The sequence below is a fragment of the Spea bombifrons genome, chromosome 1 (assembly GCF_027358695.1).
Source record: "Spea bombifrons isolate aSpeBom1 chromosome 1, aSpeBom1.2.pri, whole genome shotgun sequence".
In the NCBI taxonomy this organism is placed as follows: Eukaryota; Metazoa; Chordata; class Amphibia; order Anura; family Pelobatidae; genus Spea; species Spea bombifrons.
This window is the reverse complement of record NC_071087.1, coordinates 128,357,492-128,372,924: the sequence shown is the minus strand read 5'-3', so window position 1 is coordinate 128,372,924 and position 15,433 is coordinate 128,357,492.

The window sequence follows — 15,433 nt, the reverse complement described above, 5'->3', positions numbered from 1 at the left end:
CCAGGGCACTGTTACAAATACAAACAGATTTTACTACTTTTGTGACACTACGTGCAAAGGCAGTTTAAGGCACTTGGGGCCCCACAGCATTTATACAAAAGGTCCAATTATTTTTCTACATCAACAGAAATAAATCATAATCGATGTAAAACAAAAACAAAATGAGGTTGCAGGTTCCTCTACACTCCTTCATAATGTCACACCTTGTTTATATTATACAATCGCCCTCCTGCCCCTTGGACTACCCCGCGCCTAATCAGCTCCTATGTGCTCAGTTTCCAGGTCAGACCTCACAAAATTCCTAGGTGTGTACATGCATGTACATATGGGGAAGGATCAGAATTGGCTAAAATCTGCCTCCCAACATTTCAGCTGTCCAAATCAGGACTCCTGTCCAGAGGCGGCTTGGCTGGGGGGGGGCAATTTCCGCTCGGGCCTGTCACATATTCTTTGAAAAGAGCTGGTCTGACTTGGATTGGCCCACTCACTGAGGAAGGCACTAGGCAGGGTCACAAAACGCGATGTTACAATAATATTGTAGGCTCGTTTGAGCAGAGCCCTCTTTGTCTTTTGTTTCTCTAAGTCCAAATTGATTTGTAATGCACTACTTTTTATTTCTTGTTTACCCATTGTATAGTGCTGCGGTATATGATGATGGTGCTTTAGCAAATCAATGAATAATAACAACATATATGTTGTTGCTTAACTAATATTACCAGACAAATGCTAAATTCATAGCCGAAAAAGATATGTCAGGCTTTTGTCATACTATATCCAAAGTGTCTATATAGTCTACAGAGGCATATACATTGAAGTTATCTTGTCCAATTGTTACTCCAGCAGAACATCACTCACATAATACCTTTTTTATAGTCCTAGTTTGTGTGAAAAAATCCCACCGGATCTCTTCCACAACATTATTATTTTAAATCCTAAGAATTTAGGAAGATATGTGTTATTTGCATAGAACAAATGCCCCCTCTTTGTAAGCTGTGGCTTGAGATGAATCAGTTTAAATCACCGGGATATCCAGGGGATCATTGTATTGACACAAAGAAAATCCAAGTGTAATTCAGGGCAAGCTCCAATATATAATGGTGTGAAACCCTTGGTCAGGACTGACAGCAGGGACTTGAAATTGTACAAGCAGGAACAATCTCAGAGCAGTCAAAAGCAAGATAACGATGAGAAAATGCTGCAGTTTATAAACAAATAATAAGATAGGAGGATCTGCTGTCAGTAGTTTACTTTCTGAAGTCAACTCGAAATTAGGTCTTGAGTACCCATAAACCATAAGGTGGGAAATAAAAGTTCTTAGTGGGTCTGTATTATTGCCTGGGGTAATCAATAAGCCAAGGATTAGAATGAGTTTAATTTCTAAAAGATATATATAGGATGGCTAGAGTATACCTTTAAGCAAGTGATTTGAAAATGTTCACCACCCTTTTTTAAAGGGACACTACAGCCATCCTATAAACTTTAAATTTTAATTTGGTCCCCATAGTAAATGCAAGGAGGGCAGTGTTCCTTCTAAGCTGTTCGCTCGTGCACGCGCACATAGTTTTTTTAGAGAGCGCACATGTCCAAAAATTGTGCGCACAACAGTTTTTTTTCAAAAAAAAGAAAATAATCATTTTTTGGAAACTTTATGCGGCGCGGATATTGTGCGCACAAAATTTTTGCTCTGTGAAACTTTTTGCACAAGAGAAATTTTCTGCGCACGCCAACTAAGAAAAATTAGACGGAACATTGACGAAGGGATACCTTCAAAGCCCCCAGCTGCTAGTCTTGCAGAAGATGTGTTTGGCAGAACACATATCTTTCTGCCTGTGCTAATGTAATATACTCACTGCCAGTTGGCTCTTGAACTTTCTCAGCAGAGGTGCGCAATCACAGTAAGCATTCCTGTTTTTATTATTATTATTATTATACTATATTTATAAAGCGCCGACAGATTCTGCAGCGCTGTACAAGGTAAAAATTTTACAGATAACGTCAAGTACAAAATGACAAGCAAGTGACATACAGATGCAAGAGGAATGGAGGGCCCTGTTCCCGCAGGAACTTACATTCCTGCTATTGATTGGTTGCATAAAGTAGCCAATCAGTGGTGCTAAACAGGACCATGGAATGAGAGTTGTATTGCTTTAACTATGCATTAGGAAGGGTAAACCAAAGTTTCTCCTGCAAAATGAGCTTAATTCCCTGTTCCCCTGCAAGTAAAAGTTTAGTGAATAAATACAATGTAAGGAGAATGTCAGTGTCTGAGCCAGGGATATGAGAACCAAAAGAAAAAGGCAGAATACAGTATAAAAGGACAATACAGAATTAAAAAATATGGGACTGAAAAATTCAACAAGCAGAAAATAACTTCACAGAATATTGAACAAGTGATTCAGACATTACTTCATAGGCCATAAAATCATATGACGTACTGCATTCCCGGAACCGTTGAAACTGGGGCTAAATTAAGTTCATTCAAATTCCATAAATCTTTTGTATCACTTAAGCAATAGGTACGTACCATAAGTACATTGTGCAAGACAAAATATGCAACATTAAAATGTAAATGAAATGCTTAGTAGTGTAAAACATGATCAAGGCACTGGATACATTTGTGGGCCATGGTGAAGAGCAAAGATTAAAATAATACATAAAGACAGACAACCGATTGGATTGTGAAAAGGCCACAGTTTTATTTATAATGAATACAGTGATGCGTAAAAACGTTATTAAAATTTGTAACAACTTAAAACATACATCTATTGTAACCTGTGTAACCTCCAATCTTAATGTCCCAACCGCCCGATTACAACTCTTTTACACCCTGGAGTTTACAACCCCAGACCGTGTGACAACAACATGACCTAACATTGGTTCATCATCACATCGGGAACTCAAACGAACATGTTGCCACGTACACCAACCACGAGCCGTAAACCGCACTAGCACATGTGTAAACACACTGGCCCCTTCTTTCCCATGGGACCCTGCCCGTAGGAAAAGGCCCATCAAAATTCTCAACAACCACAGTCGCCATACCTCGGATGAGAAACCACGGCAAGTTCACCCACGTACTATGAATAAACCAGCCATAAAAAACCTGACGGGAACCTCAGTTCCCCCCACACCAAACAAGTAGAAAAACAAAGGGAGGGAGGGAAAAAACTTTGTTCTGCCTCTCCTTCGTGTCTGAGCACAAACAGGAAGAGGACCAGAACACGACCCTATTTTATAGGACATTAACCCCACGTCCACCATAACCCTGACCTATCTAAGACTATCCATAATGTGATCATGCCCCCCTAGCATGATCCATGCCTGATCATGCAGCCCCTCCTTTGATTTTTTGTCTATCCGGGGCCCATTTAATAATCCTATGTGCAGCTGTTCAATGAGCAGACAATTGTCTGAGATGGATTCATAATGGATGGAATAGTTATTGTCCAAACTCTTTGCACAAAACACAACCCTTGAACTCAATAGAACTGACCTTTTTTATTTTCACATCTCTTAGTGTTATTGGCATTAAGTCTCACAATTTAATGAGGCAAATTACTAGGGAAATAATCTTGGTTGCGAACACAGCTGGAAATCACCTTTGTGTAGGAAATATTGAATGGGTACAAAAATTGATTTCCACTTTCAGCTTTGTTTTTTCAATTGTTCTCTTGCAGCAGGCTCATAAAAGATAAAATACCTTACATATAACGAGACCTTTTCTCCTGTTTTAAATTTAGGTGGACAGACAGCAATCAATGCGGAAGTTTGAGGGTTTGGTTTTAAGCCAGGCTACCTTTTTTCTTTGATTCCTTGCAGAAAATAATAGAACAGCCGCACAAAAGTCATCCATCACTGAAACAGCAATGATTAGAAGACTGATGTTAAGAGTTTTATATAAAGTTAAGGGCCCAGAATACAGATCAAACAGAATAAAAGATAAAATAAAATAGTTAAAGATCTTCCCAAGTCCTAAAGAAAACATATTTCATGGTGTTTTCATTAAATCTTCAGCCTTTTATTCATTTGTGTGTATCAACAGATGACATGACAAGATAAATAATAATATTTTTGGAATAATTTTTCTGTTTTGTTTTTTTTTACTAATTTGTTTTCGGGCAACAAAATTTTGTTTTCTGCCCTTTTGTTTCAGACGAAATTCAGGGGCTTTTTCAATTCTGAAACAAAATTTGGGGGCCAAAAACCTGTCTCTCTCTGTCCCCAGTCCTGTGTGTGCCCCTGCACCTCCCCCCTGCCTTGTATCTGCCCCCTACCTTCTCACGTACCTTCTCTAGCCGTTTTCTTATCTCCGCTGATTTCTTGGTAGATGCAGAGACCATGCTGACAGGCAGCGGGGAAGAGGGGGGTCAGTATGTGAGACAATATCCTGCTGCATAGAAATAAACACTGAAGAAGGGAAGGGATGTGTAGTGCACACATGCAGTGCCTGCAATAGAAACTGCTCTAAATTATAATATAATCATTGCTTGTTTGTAGAGGTAAATTAATGCACTGCTTTCCTTACAGACATTGGAATGGTAAATTGTCATTTGCATATTAATTATGTTCTTTCTGAGATTTTTTGCTTTTATTTAATGTAATAAAGTTTTATTTCATTTAAGGAAGACTTGCTGTTTACTATGAGTGTGGTAAATGTGTGGAAAAGCTTTCCAGTAGAACTAAGTTGAGCTCCACATAACCCCTGAGATCTTTATTTTTCTTTTCCTCATGTTTGCACCTCTCTAGTATAAGTTTGGGGTTTTGGTTGATATTTTTATCAAGTGATCTGATATGGGATTTTTCCAGTATAGATAACTCTGCCATTGCAATGGTTAACTATAGCCTTTTTTTTTTTGCTGTCTGTAACCTTTTGCAACCTGTCCTTGATTGTTTCTTGTGGCATTAGCAGTTGCTAATACTAAGCAGCACCTGTTGGATTTATTTGCTTCTGAATGCTTAATACATGCGCCTACTTTGAACCTTAGCCACACTATCTGGGAATGCTGCCAAAAATGCTAATCATAGCTTCTTTAAGCTTGAATGAACCCCAGATAATCCAGGCATATTATAATTATTGGCATCCATCCCATGAAATGTATGAAAGGGAGATGATAACTCACCTATAGCAGGCAAACAAATGAATGAATTTAACAAAATGTTAGAAGTTTCGCAATTCGTTTTCGTTAGTTTCGTCAGGGATTGCCTTGTTTTCAGAGATTTTCAATAAAAAACATTTGTACAAAACTGAATGCACAAGCCTATTACCAAAAGTCACAATTCCTAAAATTCCCAGACAGTACTTGGCTGCCCACAGACTGGGTAAAAATCATAAGAGCTTTAGTTTGCCCATAGGCAGAGAGATAATTGCTGACAACCTCTGGCATTAATAAATGTAGATAGACCCCCTGGGAAAATAGTTTCTTTCCTTGAACTTGTGAGAGTAGGAATCCAAAACAGCCATGGGATTGGCTATGGCATTTCCCGAAAATATTGTGTACAGTCTATTGAATTTCACATTTGCAGATTGTAGAATCACAAGAATCCAGCCTTTTATTGTATGAATGTGAAATGAACAATGTCATCAGGGGATTTTGTGAAACTGTTGACTAGAAAACACTGTGTCAGCACCAAAATAAAAATGAGGGTGCTTTTTTGCTAATAATTTCCTTTATGGAAATGCTTCCCTGCCTACCCAAGATGTTGAATGTATGTTGCATTCATTAGATGCCTTTCTGGAGTGCAGTATATTAAAAGCTGTTTTCTTCCTATCAGCGTTAGCATTTAATATATTACAATGTAATTGATTTCTGTAAAACTAGCATTAAAGAAAAGAAGTTTATTTTTAGTTGTTGATTAAATTTTTTAAAGAAAACTGTCACGCTGCATATTATCCCCAGCCCTGATGCTAACATTGATATACTACTAATTTATCACTCTTTTAATTTAAATATCAATAACAAAAATTACCTGTTATTTTTCTGTTATGTTGTATGATACCTTGTTGACTAACAGGCTCCCTTGGGTTACAAATGAGAGGGTCAACACAGGGAAAGTTAGGTACATTACTTAGGTTATTTAAATCAAAACAGCACAACATCTAGATGTTTAACACCTTAAGGACCAAGTTGTTTTTCTTATTTTTGTACCGTTCTGGGCCAAAGCTGTTTTTACATTTTTGTGGTTTAGCTGTAATTTTCTTTTCTCTCATTTAGTGAACCCACGCAAGTTATTTATTGGTTGTTGTTTTTTCAGAGCAAGAAGGTCTTTCTTTAGATACCATTATTTTGATCGTATCAAATAATTTCCTATAAAAAAAATAAAATAATCATTTACTCATCTATAAAAGCTAATGAAAAAACACGCTAAATAGATTCTATGATTTGAGCCAATAATTTTATGTTTTATTGCAAGTTATAGGACAATAAATACAAGTAGCACTTCACCATTTCAAAACAATTGTTTCAGATCTGGTAATTCTGTCCCCATGTCCTATTTGTGACATCTTTGAACTTGGATCAGTTTACTTTACCCCATCAAACCATATATTTTTATTGTCTAAAACTAGACAATGTGAGGTATTTCAAATGGTGGTATTTTAACACTTTCCATGCACTAATTATACTACCAGCCTTTGTCAAACTTTGTGTTAGTAATTTATTTTGTGGTTCTTCTTTCACCAAAATTGTCATTCAGATATAAATTTACACCCCAATAGTTGTTCAGCAACATCTCTTGAGTACAGCAATACCATCCTTGTATGGGTTTTTCATGTTATTTGGGGGCTAAAAGGCCATATTTGGGGCATGTGCAATTCAGTTAATTAATACATGGCCAAAAATTATTTTATATAACAAAAATGTCAAAAGGCATACTGTGTATATAGATATATATATATATATATATATATATATATATATATATATATATATATATATATATATATATATATATATATATTTCAACTTACGTGGGATGGACTGCAGAGTCCTATGGGGGTGATCATTGAGCTGCCATATTGCTCCTGCTCGATTGCTCCATGATACTGCAGCGTTAACCCCTTCAATACCGTGTCTATGATGTGATCACAGCAGTTTATGGGTTAATGTTTGTTCCCAAATCATAGTCATAGTCAGCTGGATTCAAGGAAAAAAAGGCATACATACAAATAATGAATTAAAAAAACAAAACATTTTATTTTTTAATACATAAATATTACAACCTAATCACGTATTAGTGACAATATACACTCACCAGCCACTTTTAGGTACACCTTGCTAGTACTGGGTCGGACCCTTTTTTGCCTTCAGAACTGCCTTCATATTTTCTACAAGGTGCCAGAAACGTTCCTCAGAGATTTTGGTCCAAATGGATATGATGGCATCACGCAGTTGCTGCAGATTTGCCGGCTACACATCCATGATGCGAATCTCCCATTCCACCACATCCCAAAGGTGCTCTATTGGATTGAGATCTGGTGACTGTGGAGGCCATTGGAGTACAGTGAACTCATTGTCATGTTCAAGAAACCAGTTTGGGATGATGTGAGGTTTGTAACATGGTGCATTATCCTGCTGGAAGTAGCCATCAAAAGATGGGTACACTGTGGTCATAAAGGGATGGACATGGTCAGCAACAATACTTAGGTAGGCTGTCACGTTTAATTGTTACAAAGGGGCCCAAACTGTGCCAAGAAAATGTTCCCTACACCATGACACCACCACTATAAGCCTGAACCGCTGATACAAGGCAGTATGGATCCATGCTTTTCTCTGGGACAGTACTGCCCCTATGGCATTGTCAGAGGCATCCGTCTCCACATGGAAAGGGTGCTGTGTGTGGTTTTTTTAAGGATTGGGGCTTGTATGTAACATTGCTTAAGAGTCTCAAAAGCTTGCTGGGCCACCGGGGTCCACAGGAAGGAGACGGTCTTCTTGGTGAGAGACGTTATAGGGGCTATAATCTTGGAGAAATTACAAATGAATCGTCGGTAAAAGTTTGCAAATCTAACAAACTGTTGGACCATGTGTCTGTTCTTTGGAGGTGGCCAATCTACGATCCAGAACTTTACATAATATTTACCAGTTGTACATCATTCCTGAATATGTTGATGCTATATAAAACAATAAATATTAATAACCTGAGTCACATAACAGGTATGAATTTAGAGTTATATAAATGTGGGAAACAAAGGGAAGACAGCATAATGTATATATGCAACTGTAGCTTCCTTTGGAGTGAAATATGCATCTTGGTTTACACATCAGTCATCTTTTTCAAACTATCACTTATTCTAGTTGCACTCTGAATATAACTAGTTAAAATACTCACATGTATTGAGATCAACTGTGTGCTTATTTCTGAACATTAATTATGGTTCTTTTATTCTCCCATTAATATTTTCATAAAATACAAGTTGATGGATATACCTTTGTGCTTAATGTTCTTCATCTAATGAAATAAAAAGAAAAACATTGATTACAAACCTTCTGCATTCTGATGCAGATGCAGACACGGCAAGTAAATAGGCACAAAAAATAAATAAAACACAGCATCTTTTTTTATTAATACACTTCTTTATACCTCTCCACGTTTTAATCTACTCCACTTCTGACAATGAGCAATGTACTTTAAATTTGTTGCAAAGCTCTTTGAGACAGTTATAAGTTTGTGGTAGTAATGTTTGTGTATTTTTTAGCACACATTGTAATTTAGGTATGATTTTACAATCTTGAGTATGTGTCACTGACAAACAACACCCAATATGTGCTCATTCATCGTTGATCGCCTCCTAAGCTCTTTTAAAGCAGATGGCATATTGTACATGGCACACGTTATCGCCCCGGGAAGCAATCACATAGGACCCCTGTAGCAGTTTTCGGTGTTGCTGAATGCCTTGGTATCAGCTGTTGAAGTTGGGAGGGCCATGGGGCAATTTTCGCACCAGGGTCCTGTGGTTTCTAGTTATGCCTTTGCTTCCTGTGCTTCCTGTTAAATCCCTTTTAGTATTTAAATGTTTCTATTGTATCATCCCTCTCTTTTCTTTCCTCCAAGCAACACATAATAGGATTCCTTTAGTCTTTCCTGATAATTTCTATCTTGTAAACCACTCCCCTTTTTTGCAGCTCTCCACTGAACTCTCGTCAATGTGTCAATATACTTTTGGAGATGGGATCCCCAGAACTGTACACAATACTCTAGGTGAGGTTTAGACCAGAGATCTGTAATTCTGAAGCTCAATGGCCAGGGCCAGCCCGACAATGGAGCCGAGTGGGGCAACCGCTCCAGGCCGCCCCAAGCCCCTTTTTTTAAGCCGAGAAGAGAGAGAGAGGGGGCGCCGAGTGGTTTTATCTTACCAAGTTGTCAGTACCCACTCGACGCTCCTCTCTCTCTCCTCTGTGAGCCCTCTAGCTTGGTCTCGGTGCCGGCTTGTAATGTTGAGCGCCGGAAGATTACGTCATTTCCGGCGCTCAGCATTACAAGCCGGCACCGAGACCGAGCAGGGAGACTCACCGCAGGACTGCTGAAAGGTAAGTACAGGGGGAGGAAGGGTAGATAATGGGGGGGGGGCGGCAGGGAAAGGAAGGGTAGATAAGGGGGGCGGCATTTTAAACTTCGCCCCAGGCGGCATTTTGTCTTGGGCCGGCCCTGTCAATGGCACTGTGCTACAAATGTGTTAAAACGTTGTACATGGGCAAACAGAAGGATTCCAATACAATCACTCATGGGGAATCATTAAAATAATTAAGCAAATGATGTCTTAGTTTCAGTCCGTGATTCCATAATGGCTTTATCCTAAGTGTGTAATTTCCTCGTTAAATTATTGGCTAGCGATAGTATATGTTGCCTGACTTGTTTTAGATTCTAAAGGGCAAATATTTGATCCAGTGCTCAAAAACACATCATCATCTATATTATTGGAATTTACCGCGTTCTGTAACCCATGGAGCATCACACAGAATTCCTTTCTTTAGCACCTGAAATGCAAATTTTTTTGAAAAATGCAAATATTCTAAAATTCACAGGAAAACAAATTACATTTCAAGAAAGACTAGAGGCATTCAGGCAAAATGGTTGAAAACATCAGTTGACCTTTACATATGATCATAAATCAAACTAGAATTGACATCATTAATTGTTACATAATACATTTATAAATAGTCTGGCTAACCGGCTTTTCTGAAAATAGGTGTGTTTTATGACTACATGTAGCTTTAATATGATGATTTTATTATTTGATTACATTAATGATGCTGATTTGATTACATTATTTTATGTATGTGCTCAGGGCCGGCCGAAGACTTAACGCCGCCTGGGGCGAAGTTTAAAACGCCGCCCCCCCCCCGCCGACGCCGGGGGGGGGGCGGCATTTTAAACTTCGCCGACTCTATAATCTACGATCCCCCCCGGTACTTACCTTTAAACAGTCCTGCGGCGAGTCTCCCTGCTCTGCCACGGTGCCGGCTTGTAATGCTGAGCGCCGGAAATTGACGTCACTTCCGGCGCTCTGCATTACAAGCCGGCACCGGGACCGAACAGGGAGACTCGCCGCAGAGGAGAGAGAGAGAGAGGGGCGCCGAGCGGGTAAGCGAAAACCACTCGGTGCCCCTCTCTCTCCTCCGCTTCAAAAAATAAACAAAAAAAAAACCGCTTGGGGCGGCAAAGTGCCGCCCCTTCTAAAGTGCCGCCTGGGGCAATTGCCCCAGTCTGCCCCATTATAGGGCCGGCCCTGTATGTGCTTTCAATTAGAATTAGCTTTACAGCAAGCAATTAAAAATAAATGGATAGATTCCTTTTTGGATTCCCAATGAAGTAAATGTTCTTTAGTTGCAGGAACAGATTTCATGCATTGCCCATGTCTCTTGTAAATGAGGTACCTGTTCCAGTAATTCCAACAAATTGTACTGAAGAATCTTGGCGTTGAGGGATAAAGTGGCAAGGAAATATTAACTGGCTTCCTATAGACCATCCATATGATCCACTTGATTTCAACATAGATATGTAAAAATATGTAAAGAGGGGTGACTGATTTCAGTAGAAAATATCAGGATTGAGACTTGAGACTATGGTTACTTGCCCCAAGAATTGTCTCCTGCAACCCTCATAATTTAAAGGTAAATTATATTTTATTAATTAATGGCTTTATACTAATTTATCTTACTGTATAATACCCTTAAGAATAACACCAGTGATACTGAATGTGATACAAAAATACTTATTTATATCTCAGAACAAACATCTATTTATTTATTACTGATACATTTCATTTTCATTCCACCAAATACAGTGTATACTCCCCTGCTCCATTTCTGTAATTTATTTGAAGCATATAAAAAAGCATTAACCAATAAAAAAATGTTTATGGAAATAAGAATTTATGTATGTTTAAATTCCCTATGTGTAAGACAATATATGTTCTGCCAATCTATTTTACTTAAAACAGAAATATTTTCATACATCACATCTAAGCTTCTGACCTTCTAATCTTAGTCTGTGACATAACATTTCCCTCAGCTGAACCATACTTCCTACCTACAATAATTAAACCCAATATAAATGTCTCTTTTTTCCATAAATATCATTTTATTGAATAGCAACTCCCACGATCCTATGACAGTTACAGAAAATACACTTAAAAGTACAAAATTGAAGCCAAAATACAAATAGTATCACAATAATATAGCAACAATGGGATGGATACAAATGTTTCTATTGTATTGTCTCTTGTCTTTCTTACAGATTCTAAAGGAAGATAGACTAGTCTTTCTGGAGTTTCTCCCCCAGAAGGACAAGATGTCCGATTGAAAGGAATGTTTAAAATAAGGAATCTATTAACAGCAGTCAGTCATAGGTGGATCGATAAGGTAATACTGTTGGAGAACACTTCAGCTATTGCACTTTTCATACATTTCAATGTATTTGACTGCACAAAAATTGGTGCAGCCATTCTCTAGTCACTGAAGTTAGAAAATGAGACTTCTGCCTCGTTTTCTTCCACGCCCGGCTGCTTTTACTGCCTCTACTACCATCAGTTAGACCTAATGATGTATTTTAGAATCAGAAAGCTATATGTTTTCCCTAGGCAGGTTGCTGGATTGTATGGCTAGAGGCATTAGAGCGAGATGGTTCTGCCACTTTAGAGATCTATGGTCAGACGTCATCTAGAGTATGGTGTACAGTTCTGAAGACCTCATGTCCAGTAGGATATTGACATACTGAAGACTGCTACCAAAATGATAAATGGTTTGCAGGATAAAAATTATCTGGAAAGACCAAGGGATTGTAAAATTAATAGTTTGGAAGAAAGAAGTGGGATGGGAGACATGATAGAAACATTATTTCATAGGAGAAATGTTAGAACAAGAGGCTTTAGTCTAAAGCCAGGGGGTCAGAGGTTTAAGTGTAATGTAGGGAAGTTTTAGTTTACTGAGGATGGTAGATGAATGGAACAACCACCCATCAGAAATGATAGAGGCTAATACAGTGAGGGAATTTTAAAATACATTGGATAAGCATAAAGCTATCCTGAATCTAAGACAAGATCAAAACTGATTGATGTGTGAGTCTCTATGCTTCTTATCTGATGTCAAATTCTAGTTTCTATATTTCAGTACCTATGTACTACTTGTGGCCTGCTACCCATGTTTGGTTCCTAGGGACAAATGACACAGGATGGGCCAGTGGAAGCAACATGGAGTCTGACTAGGAAGGGGAGCCATTTCTTTAGGTTTGTACTTGGCCCTAAGATTTATGATGCCAGCACTGGTTATAAAGACCCAGTTAAACATGTAAGAATGCTACATACAAGTGAATGGAACAATTTTTTAAAATGAATGTTAAAAATATGAAAACAAATAATTTGCTATTAGCGCTAATTTTGCTATCATTATATGTAATGTGTTAGGTGCTGCATAACTGGTTATGATTAGCAATTTATTCTCCTCTACTGAGTAGTCCTCTGTCTAGAGACAGCACAGGCTCAGGGACAAAAAAAAAGTTAAAATGCTGAGACTTTTTTCTGATTGACTGGCTGAATATTACCTGCAAATGAAATTCACTGTGATGAACGACAGCTACAATGGCAATTCTGCTATAATTCAATTTTTTTACAACTCGTTCTCAATGAAATATAATCTCGTTCATTTTAAAAAGTGTTTACTTTGTGGAAATGTGATATAACGGTGACTTTCTGTGACAGTCGTTGAATGTGACAAGCATTTAGTGTCACAGATTATGTAGTTGTACCTTTTCCTACAACAAATAAAGTAGCTAAATCCAATGTTTTCCATTTTGATATAATAATAGTTCCACCTCTGACCTTAAAACTTGTGGGTCAGTAAAAAATCCAAATATACATTCAGAGCTGGATTTACTTACTAGGCACCCTTAGGAAGAACTAAGGAAATAAGAGAGTCTTCAAGAACCTAAAAAATAAAGTGTGTGTAACAAAGGTCATATGCCAGATGGGGACAGGGCATGGGCAAGGTATAGACAAGGTATAGCAGAAGAAATAGCCGTGTTGGGTTGACCACTATGAAGCCATACTGACTTGACTTGAGCTGTAGGTGACGATTTAACAAAATGTTTATATGGTGAGGAAATTGAAACATGCATGGGATAGAGATATGATAATTCTAGAGTGAGACCTGGGACCGATGAAAGAGTCTTTAGAGTCTTTACAGAATGAACAATGGGCAGACTAAAGTCAAGTAAAGTAATCTTCCATACATTAAATCACATCTAAACTTTTGTTTAGAGTGTATCAAAGAGTTTGAAGAAATGCGCCTTACAATTTTAATGCATGTATAAAAGGCTGGAGATGAGTACATTATTATGTTTTTTACTTGACGTAATAACATGGGTAAACAGGCCATAAACAGTAGTATATGACATAACAATTTGACTTAGAGAAACAAGAGGTAAGGAGGGCCCTGTTCAAATTAGGTAAACAGAATAGCTAAAGGTGCCACTGTTAAGGATGGACCAGCCACATTAGTTTTAGTATTGTCTAAAGGCATCCTATATTCTTCTTCACATGGAAAGGGTGGCTATGGGGAGCAATTTTCCTAATTCTCCAAGTAAGCCTGTGGGGGACATTTCAATTTATTTGCCAAAAGGGGGCAGCCTTTCTCGTTATACGATGTATATTAGAGCACTCCTAGAAGAGGCCACAATCATATGATCATTCATCAGCTGTGCTGTCTCATGTCTGTTACTATGAGTACAAATACTTTTGTGAAGACTTATGACAGATAAGACTGTTTCTGAAAAATGTGTTTAGGGAGTGTTAATTCATAATTAGGGGTTAGAAAAACAGATGAGTAACCCCTGCTTCTTGGAATTCTTATGGAACCTCTCGCAGGACAGCTTTTTGAAAGTGGAGAAAATTCATTAAGGTTTGGGCAACTGTGTAACCTGAAGCATACATGAATGATACCATAGTTGTTCTTGTAGCCTATGTCTGTCATACCAAGCACCCATGTGTTGGTAGTGATAGTTTGCCTGGGGCGCAAGCCCAACACCTGGCATCATAGCTGGGAATTACTAGGGTTGAAGAATACAGCCATGCTGGTTTTGTGAGATCTTCCTCTGCTTGATCTTGGAAGCCCTGCAGCGGGTCCCCTCTCTATATGTCCCAACTCTGAGCCAAATAATACTAACCTTTCAAATGGCATAAATCATAGTTTAACCTTGTATGTAGAGTTTGCTACTCAAGGGTTAAACCTGAGGACATGCCGAGCTACAGTAGAAAGTTCTGAGATCATAAATTACATCTACACAAACATAATAACTAGATGTGAGGTCTGTAATACCTCTTACCGGAAGGAATCCAAACTGCAGGAATGAACACGCTTGCTTGACACGGAACAAGCACTGGGAGGCCTGGACACTCTTGTGGGGTTACCGTAAGCACGGGGGATCGGATAACAAGCCGGGTCAGGATACCAGAGGTCACGGGTGGGCGTATAACAAGCCGGGGTCAGGATACCAGAGGTCACGGGTGGTCCTATAAAAAGCCGGGGTCAGGCTACCAGAGGTCATGGGTGGTCATATAACATCCACTTCTGTGTTCAGAAGGGACAAATGCGGGCAATGTTTTTGAGATGACGTTAGCAGATTTTTGAGTCAAGGGTGATACCAAGACTTCGAGCACTAGAGGACAGGGGGATGATTGCACCAATGACATTGTGGAAAACCTATAAGGGAATTTTAGCATTGAAGGGTTTTTTGAGAGATTGAGTTTTAGGAATCGTGCAGACATCCAGTTAGAGGCAGGGCAGTTATTTACACGATCTAAGTGGGAGAGGAATCAGGAGAGGATAGGTAGATGTGGGTGTCGTCGGCATACAGGTGGTATTGAAAGCCAAAAAAGATCTACCAGTGATGAATCGTTTTCTTTACTATAGTCTATAAATGATTAACAAAACAATGTCTA